General features: G+C 45.9%; 1 pseudogene; it reads left to right on the forward strand.

The window, feature by feature from the left end:
• Positions 1–211: 211 nt before the first annotated feature.
• Positions 212–2128, forward strand: LOC134760815 (cell division cycle protein 27 homolog; annotated as a pseudogene).
• Positions 2129–15004: the final 12876 nt, after the last annotated feature.

Genomic DNA, 15004 nt, shown 5'->3' on the forward strand with positions numbered 1-15004 from the left:
GACTTTCGCTTTGTAATGGATCACAAGGGGCCGGGCTTTCCACAGTCGGCAGGATAAAGAAGTCATGCTGGCTCGGCCACCCCCATCCCCCGGTAACTGGTGAATTTAAATGAGCCGAGGCTGGCCGGGCCGGAGCCGCTACAGGGGGGAGGGTGGTTGGTGGGGTGGGGGTTTCCTGAGGCACTGCAGAAATTGGGCCTTTGCCTCGAGGATGACAGTGCTGCAGAAACCCTTCCAGGCTGCTATATGGCAAGCACTAAACCACTATGCTTACCGAGGTGGGGTTTTCCTCACAGAACGCCTTTATGCAGAAGTACACTCAGAAGAAGCCTTGTTTTTAATGGCAACCTGTTCTTAACTCCCAGGAAAAGCCTATAAAGCATATAGACTCTTGAAAAGACACAGTTGTCCTACACCGCAATGCAAATACCTGCTTGCAAAATGTTGTGTTGATCTCAGTAAGCTTGCAGACTGGGAACAAATCTTATCTGGTGGAGTGTTTAATAAGCAGAAAAGCCATGATGATATTGTTACTGAGTTTGGTGATTCAGTTTGCTTTCCCCTTCCATTGTTGGGACGTGTATATTGCAAGACAGATCGGCTTGCCAAAGGATAAGAATGTTACCAAAAGAGACTTAGTTTAAATCCTTTCCTCTGGTATCCCTTTGAATCATTATGTGAAATAGGTGAAAAGCCAGATCCTGACCTAACATTTAAATTCACATCTTTACAGAACTTTAGCAACTGTCTGCCCAACTCTTCAACAACACAAGTACCTAATCACAGTTTATGTCACAGACAGCCTGAGACCATTCTTATGGAAATACCCCAGGACACAATTGAATTAAACAGAGTCAATTTAGAATCTTCCAATTCAAAGTACTCCTTGAATACAGATTCCCCAGTGTCTTTTATTGATTCAGCTGTAATTTCACCTGAAACTATCCCACTGGGAACAGGAACTTCCATATTATCTAAACAGGTTCAAAATAAACAAAAAACTGGTCGAAGTTTATTAACAGGACCAGCAGCTCTTAGTCCATTTACCCCAAGTTTTGGGATCTTTCCATTAGAAACCCCAAGTCCTGGAGATGGATCTTATTTACAAAACTACACTAATGCACCTTCTGTAATTGATGTGCCATCCGCTGGAGCCCCTTCAAAAAAGTCTGTTGCCAGAATTGGCCAAACTGGAGCAAAGTCTGTCTTCTCGCAGAGTGGAAATAGCCGAGAGGTAACTCCAATTCTTTCACTAACAGAAAGTTCTGGTCCATAAATAACTACAACACCTCAGGTAATGAGCCCCACTATGACATCTCCCCCAAAAGCACTGCATCGAAGAAGTTCATGACTCTTTACTAGTGACAGTTCCACAACCAAGGAGAATAGGAAGAAATTAAAAATGAAGTTTACACCTAAAATCCCAAACAGAAAAACAAAAAGTTAAATTAATAAAGGAGGAATAACTCAATCTAATATAAATGACAACCTGGAAATTACAAAATTGGACTCTTCCATCAATTCAGAAGAGGAAATATCCACAATCACACCTCAGATTCAGACTTTTAATCTACAAAAAGTAGCAGCAGAAGGCTTGATGAGCCTTCTTCGTGAAAGGGGGAAAGGTTATTTAGCTTTAGGTTCATACCACTGCAAAGAAGCTATAAATATTTTGAGCCATCTACCTTCTCACCACTTCAATACTGGTTGGGTACTGTGCCAAATTTGAAGGTCCTATTTTGAACTTTCAGAGTACATGCAAGCTGAAAGAATATTCTCAGAGTTTAGAAGGATTGAGAATTATAGAGTTGAAGGCATGCAAATCTATTCTACAACACTTTGGCATCTTCAAAAAGATGTCGCTCTTTCATTTCTGTCAAAAGACTTAACAGACATGCATAAAAATTCGCCAGAGGCCTGGTGTGCTGCAGGGAACTGTTTCAGTCTGCAACGGGAACATGATATTGCAATTAAATTCTTCCAGAGAGCTATCCAAATGGATCCAAATTATGCTTATGCCTATACTTTATTAGGGCGAGAGTTTATCTTAACTGCAGAATTGGACAAAGCATTAGCTTGTTTTCGAAATGCTATCAGAGTCAATCCTATATATTACAATGCATGGTAAGTGGTAATGAATTGTAAAGACAAAGTCTTGTTGATGGTGCTGGTAGTCACTAATTTTTCTTGTTAAAAAGCTCTTTATTGTCATGAATTTGGTTACTAATACTTAGGAATGGTACATTCTGGTGAATAACTTCAAACTAACTTTTTTTATGAAATGTATGTCTTTAACAAACTCTTCAGTTAACTAATGATAATAGAATACGAGATGCTTATACTCAACAGTTTCAGTCTTCTAAAAAACTTTTGCAGATACTGTAGTTGTGTTTTGTTTGTTTGCTTGTTTAGTTTTGTTACTTGATTTGTTACTTTTTCTTCGAACACAAAAATGGTGATTGGGACAAAAAATGCTTGGGAAATTGGAAAGGAATAGCATAATACACTTATTGGATAATAGAAAAAAACACTGAAAAAGTTCACTAGCTGCTTATTGACAATGTTCCAGTTTATTGAGTTACTATTAAGAACTTAATGTATCCTTTATTTAGCAGTATCTCTGTTTTACTTTTTTGTATTTGTGTATAAGTAGACACATAGGAAATTACTACCCAGGTCATATTGTTATCAACTGAATAACATATGAAAAAGTTAGGTCCTACTTCTTCCTCAACACCCTATTTACTGTTGACATTTATTGTATTTCTCTGGAATGACTTAAAAGTTTAAATATCAAGAGAGGGCAAGGCATGGTGGCTCATGCCTGTCATCCCAGCACTTTGGGAGGCCAAGGCAGGCAGATCACAACGTCAAGAGATCGAGACCATATGTTGAAACCCCGCCTATATTAAAAGTATAAAAATTAGCTGGGCATGGTGGCAGGCGCCTGTAGTCCCAGCTACTCAGGAGGCTGAGGAAGGATAATCGCTTGAACCTGGGAAGTGGAGGTTGCAGTGAGCCAAGTTTATGCCATTGCACTCCAGCCTGGGCGACAGAGTGAGACGCCATCTCAAGAAAAAAATAAAATAAAAATAAAATAAAATAAAATAAAATAAAATAAATATCAAGAGAAAGTATAATTCTGAAGTAGTAACTCTGCAGAAGCTTTTTTGTCAGTTACAGTTATCTTTGGGGTTAGTTATTATAGCAGTTGAGTTTTAACACTTGATTTGCCTCTAAATCTGAAGCATTATATTACTAAAATATTTTTTGATTTGTGATTATGTTGTTTAATGGATTATATATCATTTTGCTGTAGTAGTTGCAGTGCCTGAAAGATTGCCAGAAAAATAGTGCTAGCTATTGCTGACCAATGTAAAAATCAACTTTCCAATATTGCCATCTCTTCCAATAGCTATGTTCTCCATAATATTTTAAGAACTCAGTTCTTCATAAGGCTTGTGTTGTTTTTGATTTTTTCCGAAGTCTGGTGGATCCTTGTGCTGTTTTTTTTTTAAATGTGTATTGTCTGTCCAGCTATTCCGCAGGAGTCACATTCTTAAAAATCTTATCCATATGAAAATTGTGTTTCAAGGAGGATTATTCAGACTGGCAAGCTTTTAGTAGGAGGAGTTTAAATGCTGACGTATTTAGGTAACTCTAAATACTGAGCAACTTTATTCTATCTACAAAATAGAAAGCCTTTCTTTTCTTTTCACTTTCACTATCTTCAGCACCATGTTTAATACCTTTTCTTCATCTATAACACAATTATAAAGATATACAAATCCACTCAAATAAAGCAGATATATTGTGCTTTAAAAAAAAAAAGAAGTCGTTATGTGGCACACAATGAGGTGTGACTCAAATCTAGAATCTCCAGTGAAAACCAATGAAACAGGGTCAAATACCGTGTCTACTAAAAATAAAAAAATGGGCCAGGCGTGGTTGTGCTGAGGCAGGAGAATCACTCTAACCCAGGAGACAGAGGTTGCAGTGAGCTGAGATCACGCCACTGTACTCCAGCCATGGGGGGACAGAGCAAGACTCCATCTCAGAAGCAAACAAACACAGAAAGCCAATAAAGGTGTTTAACTCAACGTATCAGGCTGAGGTCTCTTGACAGGATACATCCAGTACGCAGGGAAACGTTGATGGGTGGGGTGGAATCTATTTTGTGGCCTCAAGGAAGGGTTTGAGAGACAGTCCCACAAACGTTGATGGCAAACGTGACGGCCCAAAGAAGCCCCTCCGCCCAAGAAGTGATATTCATTTGTATCCTGTAGCCACCCACGAGGGAGAATCAGGCTCTCTACAAACCCCCAACCCCCACCCCACCCCACCCCAACCCACCCCCCCGCTTCGTGAAATGAGCTCTCACTCCATCAGGCTCTATTCAGGCCGTGTGGTTTTTTAACCTCCAGTGTGTGTGCCTGGGTTGTGGGGTGGGGTTGGGGCAGTTGTGGACAGAGGAGGGGATAAAGCGGTGGTGTCCCGTGGGTGCCAATTATGTGGGACGTGAGTGGGGTGGCCAGAGCCTAGGGAACACATTGCCTGTCAGGATGTCTCCCCTCATGCTCCCCTCTCTGACCTATGCTCCACATCTTTGCAGTTCAGTGGGGACCTTGTGGGTGGAAGTCAACATCCCTTTGGACTTTAGCCGAGGAAGGCCGGGCTCCCAAGAGTCTCCCCGGAGTCAGGGCCTTGGGCAGGCTCACAAGGATGCTGAAGGTAATGGTTGGTGACAGTGATGTATGTTGGAGGCCTTGGGCCAATGCAGAGGTATCCATTTGACCTCGGTGGGACAGGTCAGCTTTGTGGAGTCCTGTGAGTCCTTCCAGAGACTCATCCAGTGCTAGCAAGCATGGTACCGAGGATCCCAGCTCCCAGCAGAAACACTTTTGTTCACACAGAATCCTGGGCAGGAAAGTTCTCAGCAGGTTTAGACCTCCCAGCCAAAAAGCCAAAGCCACTTCTGGGATTTTTTTTCAAAGAGCCAGTGGTTCCACAATGGGCCATGGGTAGTTGTGGAAATGGAGAGAAGTGTTTGCAGATACATATTTCAGACAGAACAGACAGGGCTTGGTCATAGGTCATGAAGGACATGAGCAGATGCACATTGAGAAAACCCTCCCAGCATCCTAGGTGAACAGAGGTATGATTTTTTTGAGACAGTCTTGCTAGATGCAACCCCAGATTTTAGGGTTGGATGTTTATTAATATGTAGTATCTAAGAGGTATCCAAGTCCAGAAATCAACTCGCCAGTTCTGTACAGCATTTTGTAGGGAGATCAAATCTGGGATGTCTAAAATTAAGAATTCAGGCCGTGGTAATAGATTAGATTAGATGTACTTGTACTTATTTTGTCAAGAAAGAGAGGGAGGAGATAGAGAGAGCCAGAGAGTGAGCGAGCACGAGAGAGAGAGAGACACAGAGACAGAGACATAGAGACAGACTGAGAGACACAAAGATACACAAAGAGAGAAAGACAGAGAGAGACAGAGAGATAAAGACACAGAGAAAGACACAGATGGAAAGAGACAGAGAGAAACTGAAAGAGAGACACAGACAGAAAGAGAGAGAGATAGACAGAGAGAGAGACACACCAACAGGCAGACAGACAGGCAGAGAAAGAGAGTAAGACAGAAAGCTGACACACACACACACACAGAGACAGAGACAGTTGGAGAGACAGAGAGAAAGAAAGAGAGAGACAGACAGAGGGAAAGAGACAGAGAGAGAAAGAGACAGACAGAGGGAGAGACAGAAACAGACAGAGAGAGAGACAGACAGAGACAGAGACAGAGAGAAACAGACAAGGAGAGAGAGACAGACAGGAAGAGAAAGACAGTAAGAAGAAGACAGACACAGAGAGAGAGAGACAGAGACAGAGAGACAGACAGGCAAAGAGAAAGAAAAAAACAGACAGACAGGGAGAGAGAGAGACAGACAGACAGGGAGAGAGAGAGAGAGAGACACTGACAGACAGCCAGAGAAAGAGAATAAGACAGAAGACAGACACAGTGAGAGAGACAGAGAGAGAGACACAGAGACAGCGAGAAAAAGAAAGAAAGAGAGATACAGACAGACAAAGAGACAGACAGAGAAAGACGAGAAGAACAGAGAGAGACAGAGAGAGAGAAAGAGAGAGAGAGAGAGGCAGGCAGAGAAAGAAAGAAAGAAGATAGACACCATGAGAGAGACAGGCAGAGAGAGAGACACACAGAGACAGAGAGACATAGAGAAAGAAAGAGACAGACAGAGATAAAGACAGAGATGGACAGAGAGAAACAGACAGACAGGGAGAGAGAGAGACAGACAGGCAGAGAGAGAGAGACAGAAAGGCAAAAAAAGGGAGTAAGACAGAAGACAGACACAGTGAGGGAGACAGGTAAATAGAGAGAGAAAAATAGACAGACAGGCAGAGAGAGAGAGACAGAGAAAGAGAGACAGAGAGACAGAGAGAGGAGGAGGAATGGCGTGGTCAGGAAATAATTACACATATTTTATAACGCTTTTGATTCCGTAAAGGGTGGCCGGGGTGTGCTTTGAAAACAACAACAACAGCAACAAGAGCAGCAGCAGCAGCAGCAAGATCAACAGCAGCATTCGCTTATGGATTTCAAGAAAATAAGATGTTCTGAAGTAAACATCAACCGGCTCTCACTACACGTTGAGAGATTCACAAAAGCGCTAGTTAACAACAGGAGAAAACAGCAGCTAACATGTCTTGGGGAAAAGATACGTCTTCCTGAAAATTGGGGATTTCTACTTCACCTGAAAAGAAATACATACGAAAAAGGAAAAACACGAACAAAACAAAACAAAACAACAAACACGGGCCAAGGCACCGTCCCTGGAAATCTTAAGTGAGCAAAGTATTAGTTTTCAGAAAACGTTTCTATTATGGGCAAATACAAAGAACGCCCAGACTAGAGCTGTGACGCCATTCCCATTGTGAAACTATACTGGCTGGAGGGTGGAGAAACTAAAACATCATGATAAAGGTGATGGAGACCCAGCCAGGGTGAAGCTTTCCTAGGGAGGGAGGCCTGAGGAGGGAAGTGGGGGGAAAAAACCCCACAAGAGCAGACCCGCCCGCTTGCCCACGCAGGTCAAGGGCTATGACTTCGGCCCGAGCTGCCTCCAGGGAAGTGGGACCGTGCCACCCCCATCTTCAAAAACTGTGGCCACTGAGTGAGGCCTGATGCCCACCATTGCAAATGTCAGCCTGGCAAGAATGAAATCGCCGGTAAGGGGTGGGGGAAGGGGAGAGAAGATGGAGGCACACCAGGGTGGCTCCGGAAGGTTTCCAAGCAGGGTGTTCGGAGGCGGGAAGTGGGGGGTTTGGGGGGAACCCGCCTAACTGACTCACTAAACGAAGGTAAAGGGACATGGGTAGTGGGGGGAACCGGGGGGCGACTTGAAAATTAAAGTGACCCCTCCTAAAACCCAAGTAGAAGAGTCTATGTGCATGAAAGAACCAACACACAAAGAAAACTAAAGCGCTGATCAAAGAACAATAGGGCCTCCGCCAGGGCGGAGGTTCCCTAGGCAACCAGGGAGAGAGGGAGGGACCTCCAGAAGGGAGAGAGAGAAACCCTTTGCCCAGGCTCAGTGAAGTAAGCAAGACCTCCCTCCATGTCACCTAGACTTTCAATAACAGTGGCCACTAGATGATGCCCGAAGACAACCGATGCCTGCAAGTGTCAGTCAGCATGGAAAAGAATGCATTTATTTATTTATTTATTTATTTATTTATTTATTTATTTATTTGTTTAGAGACAGAGTCCTACTCACTCTACAGCCCAGGCTGTAGTGCAGTGGCACAATCTCGGCTCACTGCAGTCTCTGCCTCCCAGGTTCAAGTGATTCTCCCACTTCAGCCTCCCGAGTAGCTGGCATTACTGGATCATACCACACTGTGCCCGACTCAGTTTAGTATTTCTAGTAGAGACGAGGTTTTACCTTGGTGGCAAGGCTGGTCTCGAACTCCCAACCTCATGTGATCACCTGCCTCGGCCTCCGGAAGTTCTGGGATGACAGACGTGAGCCACCACGCCCGGCCTTATCCATGTATTTTTGAGTCGAGGAGCTTATCAGGGAAATACGAGAAGCAGGGACGCCACACGTGACAGACAGAAAAGTCTGAAAATGCCCCTTCCATCCAAGTGGGGACCCGGCCTCGACCTCCCAAAATCATACACCAAGTGGTGAAGCGTAGCAAGGCCTGTCTGTCTGGATTCCTATCGGCCTCTCTAAGCAGGCCCTTCTGACTTTCGTGGAAGGGGCAGGGCCCTCTCCGTCATGAGAGGTCTGACAGACTGACAGAGAAAGAGACAGACTAGAAAGACAGAGATGGACAGAGAGAGACAGAGAGAAACAGACAGAGAGAGAGAGAGACAGAGACAGAGAGAAACACACAGACAGGGAGGGAGAGAGACAGAGAGAGAGACAGACAGACAGACAGAGACAGATGGAGAGGAAACAGAGAGAGAGACAGAGAAAGAGAGAAACAGACAGACACACAGAGACAGGCAGAGAGAAACAGAAAGAGAGAGACAGAGAGAGAGAGAAAGGGAGGGAGAGAGAGACAGACAGACAGGCAGAGAAAGAGAGTAAGACAGAAGACAGACACAGTGAAAGAGACAGGCAATGAGAGAGAGAAAGAGACAGAGAGAAAGAGAGAGACAGACAGAGAAAGAGACAGACAGAGAAAGACAGAGACGGACAGAGAGAAACAGAAAGAGAGAGACAGAGATAGAGACAGAGACAGAAACAGACAGACAGGGGGGAGAGAGACAGAGACAGACCGAGAAAGACAGAGACAGAGAGAAACAGACATAGAGAGATGGAGAGAGTGAGAGATACATAGAGAGAAACAGAAAGAGAGGGGGAGAGAGATACAGGCAGGCAGAGAAAGAGAGTAAGACAGAAGAGAGACACAGTGAGAGAGACAGGCAGAGGGAGAGAGAGACAGAGACAGAGAGAAAGAAAGAGAGACAGACAAAGAGACAGACAGAGACGGACAGAGAGAAACAGCAAGAGAGAGAGAGACAGAGAGAGCGAGATTGAGAGAGACAGAGAGAGAGAAAAAGACAGGGAGGGAGAGAGACAGACAGAGAGAGAGAGACCGACAGGCAGAGAAGAGAGTAAGACAGAATTTACGCACACAGAGAGAGAGAGAGAGGAAAGAAAGAAAGAGAGAGACAGGCCGGGCACGGTGGCTCATTCCTGTCATCCCAGCACTTTGGGAGGCCGAGGCGGGTGGATCACGAGGTCAGGAGATCGAGACCATACTGGCTAACTTGGTGAAATCACGTCTTTACTAAACATACAAAAAATTAGTCGGGCTTGGTGGCGGGCGCCTACAGTCCCAGTTACTCGGGAGGCAGGAGAATGGCGTGAACCTGGGAGGTGGAGTTTGCAGTGAGCCAAGATGGTGCCACTGCACTCTAGCCTTGGCGACACAGTGAGACTCCATGTGAAAAAAAAAGACAGAGAGACAGACAGACAGAGAAAGAGACAGACAGAGACAGACAGAGAGAAACAGACAGAAAGAGAGAAAGAGCGAGAGAGAACAGAAAGGCAGGCAGAGAGACAGACAGGCAGAGAAAGACAGCAAGACAGAAGACAGACACAGTGAGAGAGACAGGCAGAGAGAGACAGACAGAGACAAACAGAAAGAGAGACTGACAGAGATGAGACAGAGAGACAGAAACAGACAGAAAGAGAGACAGACAGGCAGAGAGTGAGAGAGAGAGGGAGAGAGACAGAAAGGGAGGAAGAGGGACAGACAGAGAGAGAGACAGACGGGTAGAGAAAGACAGTAAGACAAGTAGGCACAGAGAGAGAGAGAGAGAGTGAGAGAAACAGACAGAGAGACTCAGAAAAAGAAAGAGAGAGACAGACAGAGAAAAACAGAGACAGACAGAGAGAGACAGAGAGAAACAGAGACAGACAGAGACAGAGAAATACACAGAAAGAGAGACAGAGAGAGAGAGAAACAGACAGGGAGGGAGACAGAGAGAGACAGGGAGGGAGACAGAGAGAGACAGGCAGAGAAAGAGAGTTAAACAGAAGACAGACACAGTGAGACAGGAAGAGAGAGAGAGACAGAGATAGAGAGAAAGAGACAGACAGAGAAAGAGACAGAGAAAGACAAAGACAGACCGAGAGAGACAGAGAGAAACACAGAAAGAGAGAAGTTCCTAGTCGAGTAGCAATACAGTGCCTTTTCTTTCATTTTCTCTTTCTTTTCTGGTTTTCTTTTCTTTTCTTCTTTTCTTTTCTTCTCTTCTCTTTTCTTTTCTTTCTTTTCTTTTCTTTCTTTCTATTTATTTATTTAGAGACTGAATCTCACTCTGTCGTCCAGGCTGTAGTGCAATGGCGCCATCCTGGGTCACTGCAACCTCCGCCTGACAGGTTCATGTGAGTCTCCTGCCTCAACCTCCCGAGTAGCTGGGATTACAGGTGCCTGCCCCAGCACGCCCGACTCAGTTTCGTATTTTCAGTAGAGACGGGGTTTCACCATGTTGGCTAGGCTGGTCTTGAACTCCTGACCTCGTGACCCACCCACCTCGGCCTCCCAAAGTGCTGGGATGACAGACGTGAGCCACTGCTTTCAGTGTACAGTGCCATTTATTAGAAATCACTCATGGGAACACGCACTTATAGGTCATGTGTAGATATTTTATTTATTTATTTATTTTTTGCACGGGAAGGTGGGGGGATGGAGTTTCGCTCTTGCTGCCCAGGCTGGAGTGCAATGGCATAGGGGACTCAAAGAGTCAACCTATGGCAGAGAGGGCACGTCATTCTGAGTGTAAGGGCAGCAGCGAAAGGTGGCAGGGCCGGCGCTTTTAAAGGCTGAAATCCCTGCAGCTCAGGCCTGTCGTCCTAGCACTTTGGGAGGCCCAGGAGGGCAAATCACTTCAGGTCAGGAGTTCAGTACCAATGCGGCCAACATGGAGAAACCCCATCTCCACTAAAAATAGGAAAATAAGCCGTCTGTCGTGGTGCGTGTCTGTAATCCCAGCTACCGGAGAAGAATCACTGGAAGCCGGAAAGCAGAGGTTTCAGTGAGCCAAGAGAGCGCCACTGCACCGCAGCCTGGGTGACAGAGCGAGAGACTCAGTCCAAAAAAAAGAAACGAAGAAAAAAAGAAAGAACAGGCCCAAATACTACATTGTCGCTGAATGTTCCCGCAAAAGGCCGGAAACCCCCTGACTCAGGTCAAGGAGGTGGTGTTTCATTTAACTTCTCTCTCTCTCTCTTTCCTTCTCTCCCTCTCTCTCTCTTTCTCCTCTAACTTTCATTTCTTGTTCAAACATACATGTGCAAGATTGTTACATAGGTAAACTTCTCATGGGAGGTTCAGTGTGCAGATGATTTCATCACCCAGACACTAAGCGCAGTACTCGACAGTTTTCATGTTTCGTTTTGTTTTGGTTTCTCCTGAAGCTGTCTCTCCTTCCACCCCTCCTCCCTCAAGTAGGCTCCCGCGTCTCTCGTGTCCCTCGTTCTGCCCACGCAGAACTCTCATCTATAAGTTCCCACTTATGGATGAGAACACGCGGTATTTAACTGATTGTTGCTTTCATCTTCAGTGGTGGCGGTGAAAGAGGCATGACACTAAATCGACCCTTAGGACGTTCACCTCTGTCCCCACCCCACGCCCACTCCCCCTACACACCCTCATTCCTGCACACACTCCTCAAAAGCAGGAAAGGAAGAAAGACAGAAATTAAAGTAAGAGGTCAGCCTCCAAGGTGGTGGAGGGAGGGGATCTCAAAGGGTGAGCAAGCGATGGGGGTCGGGGGATATCTTGGCTGAGCTTGCAACAATGGGGGAAAGAGTTTCCAGCCCCACCACATCCCGTAATCCTCAGCCGTAGCCAGCCTCTGGGTGGGGTTGTGCCTGTAAAAGCTTCTGAATGGAGAGAAACCCAAGGCAATGGAAGGCATCAGCTCCAAGTCCAGGAAGGGAATAGGGCATTGTGCATTTGAATGGGGCTTCAGAAGGTGGTGCTGCGGCTTCCAAAGCATTGCATCTCGCCTCGCCTTACCTCGCCCAGAGTGAGACTCCGTCTCAAAATCAATCAATCAATCAATAATAAAAAAAACAATGAAAGAAAGAGACAAGAAAGAGAAAGAAAGAAAGAAAGAAAGAAAGAAAGAAAGAAGAAAGAAAGAAAGAAAGAAGAAAGAAAGAAAGAAAGAAAGAAAGAAAGAAAGAAAGAAAGAAAGAAAGAAAGAAAAGAAAGAAAGAAAGAAAAAAAAGAAAGAAAGAATCAGTACAGTGCTCGTGGTCGTGAATCATTCCCCAGAGTCCTGGCGCAGTGGCTCACGCCTGTCATGCCAGCACTTTGAGGCACTGGGTCAGGAAGGTTGCAACAAAATGATGAGACCCTATCTGTGGAAAAACATTGAAAAATGAAGGCCAGGTTCGGTGGCTCATGCCTGCCATCCCAGCCCTTCGGGAGGCCGGGGAGGGTGGATCACCTGAGGTCGGGAGTTCAAGACCAGCCTGACCAACATGGAGAAGCCCCGTCTGCACTAAAAATACCAAATCAGCCAGACGTGGTGGCGCATGCCTGCAGTCCCAGCTGCTGGGGAGGCTGACGCAGGGGAATCGCTTGAACCCAGGAGGCAGAGGTTGTGGTGGGCCAAGATCACGCCATTGCACTCCAGTCTGGGAAACCAGAGAGAAACTGTCTCAGGAAAAAAATAAATAAATAAATAAAAATTATCTGGGCACAGTGGCGTGTGCCTGTGGTCCCAGGTACTCTACTCTGGAGGCTGAGGTGGAAGGATCACTTGAGTCCAGGAGGGTCCACGCTGCAGTGAGTGAGTTATGATGGCACCACTGCCAGGGTGATAGAGTGAGATGCTGCCTCTAAATCAGTCAATCAATCAATCAGATCACTGGAAGGTGCTGTCTGTGTCTTACTTTCAAAGGGTGTCTCTTTAGGCCAAGCAGGCATGGTGCCTCACGCCAGTAATCCCGGCACTTTGGGAGGCTGAGGCAGGAGGAAAGAAGGAAGGGAGGAAGGGAGGAAAGAAGAAAGGCAGGAAGGCAGTCAGGCAGCAAAGGAAGGAAGGAAGGAAGAAAGAAAAAGAAAGAAAGAAAGAAAGAAAGAAAGAAAGAAAGAAAGAAAGAAAGAAAGAAAGAAAGAAAGAAAGAAAGAGAAAAAGAAAGAAAGATAGAAAAGGAGGGAGGGAGGGAGGGAGGAGAAGAAAAGAGAAGAAAAAGAAAAGAAAAGAAAACGGGGAGGGGCATATCTCCTTGACTGGTGACTTCCCAGGATACAGCTGACTGAAGCCTCGACCTGTGGGGCCTCAAGTGTTCTTCTCCTTATCTCAGCCTCCCGAGTAGCTGCAACTACAGGCAGGTATTACCACGCAAAACTAATCTTATAATAATATTATAATTATTATTGAGACAGAGTCTTGCTGTGTCTCAATAATTGCCATGGCACATTCTCAGCTCACTGCAAACTTGGCCTCCCTAATTCAAGCAACTCGCCTGCCTCAGTCTCCTGAGTAGTTGTGATTACAAGCCTATGCCACCAGAACTGGTAATTGTTCTATTTTTCATAGAGATGGGGTTTCACTATGTTGGCCAGCCGGGTCTTGAATTCCTGGCCTCAAGTGATCAACCCACCTTGGCCTCTCAAAGTGCTGGAATGACAGGCGTGAGCCACTGTGCCCAGCCCAGATGATCTTTTTTATAAATTGTAGAGAAGGAGTTTTGTCAACCACCGGGTGGAGGGTGGGGTGGGTTTTACTCAGACTGCGTACTGTGAAAAGGGTAAATTAGTGTGGTTTGTGAACTAGATGTGGAAATTGTGTGTGTGTGTGAGAGAGAGAGACCAATCCCACCATGAGGACACGGAAATGGTGTTTGATTTGGGTACCTGTCTATTCACCTGTCTGTGTGTAGATGACTGAAGATTCCACAAATGAAGGTCAGCAGTATCTATTGAGCTGTTTCTCTGTCTCATGCATCTCATGTGTGTGGTGGAGAAAGGAAAGAAAAGAGGTCCTGATAGGAAGTTGTCTTCATGCCTGAGAAAGCTGAAGGCAGGCTGATGGGACGGAGGACATCCTATGTGACATTTCCATACCTGGACACCCTTCACAATGCTGGGGCTGCCAGTCCACCCTGTATGTCAACATACCCCCAAGAACAGCATGGTCCGGGGTGGTCCAGTCTCATCCCATCCGGCCCACCCGGAGTATCTGGTGGAAGTCTTCACTGGAGGATTCGACACCATGGAATACTATGCAGCCATAAAAAATGATGAGTTAATGTCCTTTGCAGCGATATGGATGAAACTGGAAACCATCACTCTCAGCAAACTATCGCAAGGAGAAAAAACCAAACACCGCATGTTCTCACTCATAGGTGGGAATTGAACAACGAGAACACATGGACACAGGAAGGGGAACATCACACACCGGGTACTGTTGTGAGGTGGGGGAAGGGGGGAAGGATAGCATTAGGAGATATACCTAATTCTAAATGACGAGTTAATGGGTGCAGCACAACAACATGGCACACGTATACATATGTAACAAACCTGTACGTTGTGCACATGTACCCTAAAACTTAAAATATAATAATAATAAAATTTAAGAAAAAGAAAAAAGAAAGCGTCATCGCAGTTCCCTTGGGGTCATCAGGCAACGGCCAGCCGGGGGAGGGTGGTGGGACATGAAGGGGGGCGGGGCATCAGCCTCAGAGCTCGCTGGAAGGTGGCAGGCAGCCGGTGGGGGATGCTGAGCCAGAGACCTCTGGCAGGATATAGATCTGGAAGGTGCATCAGTCCTCTCCCATACCTCTCCCATGGAAAATCCCACAGTGGCAGTGGGAGCCTTGGCTGGGGGAGAAGCAGGGACAAGGGGGAGAGGGAAGTAGGCCCCTGGGAGGATTTAGCACAGAAAACCAACCCAGGCAAGCTCCCTCCCTCCTATCGGGTCCAAGGTACACCCTGGGAGG

This window comes from Pongo abelii, chromosome 22, assembly GCF_028885655.2.
Source record: "Pongo abelii isolate AG06213 chromosome 22, NHGRI_mPonAbe1-v2.0_pri, whole genome shotgun sequence".
NCBI classification, from domain to species: Eukaryota; Metazoa; Chordata; class Mammalia; order Primates; family Hominidae; genus Pongo; species Pongo abelii.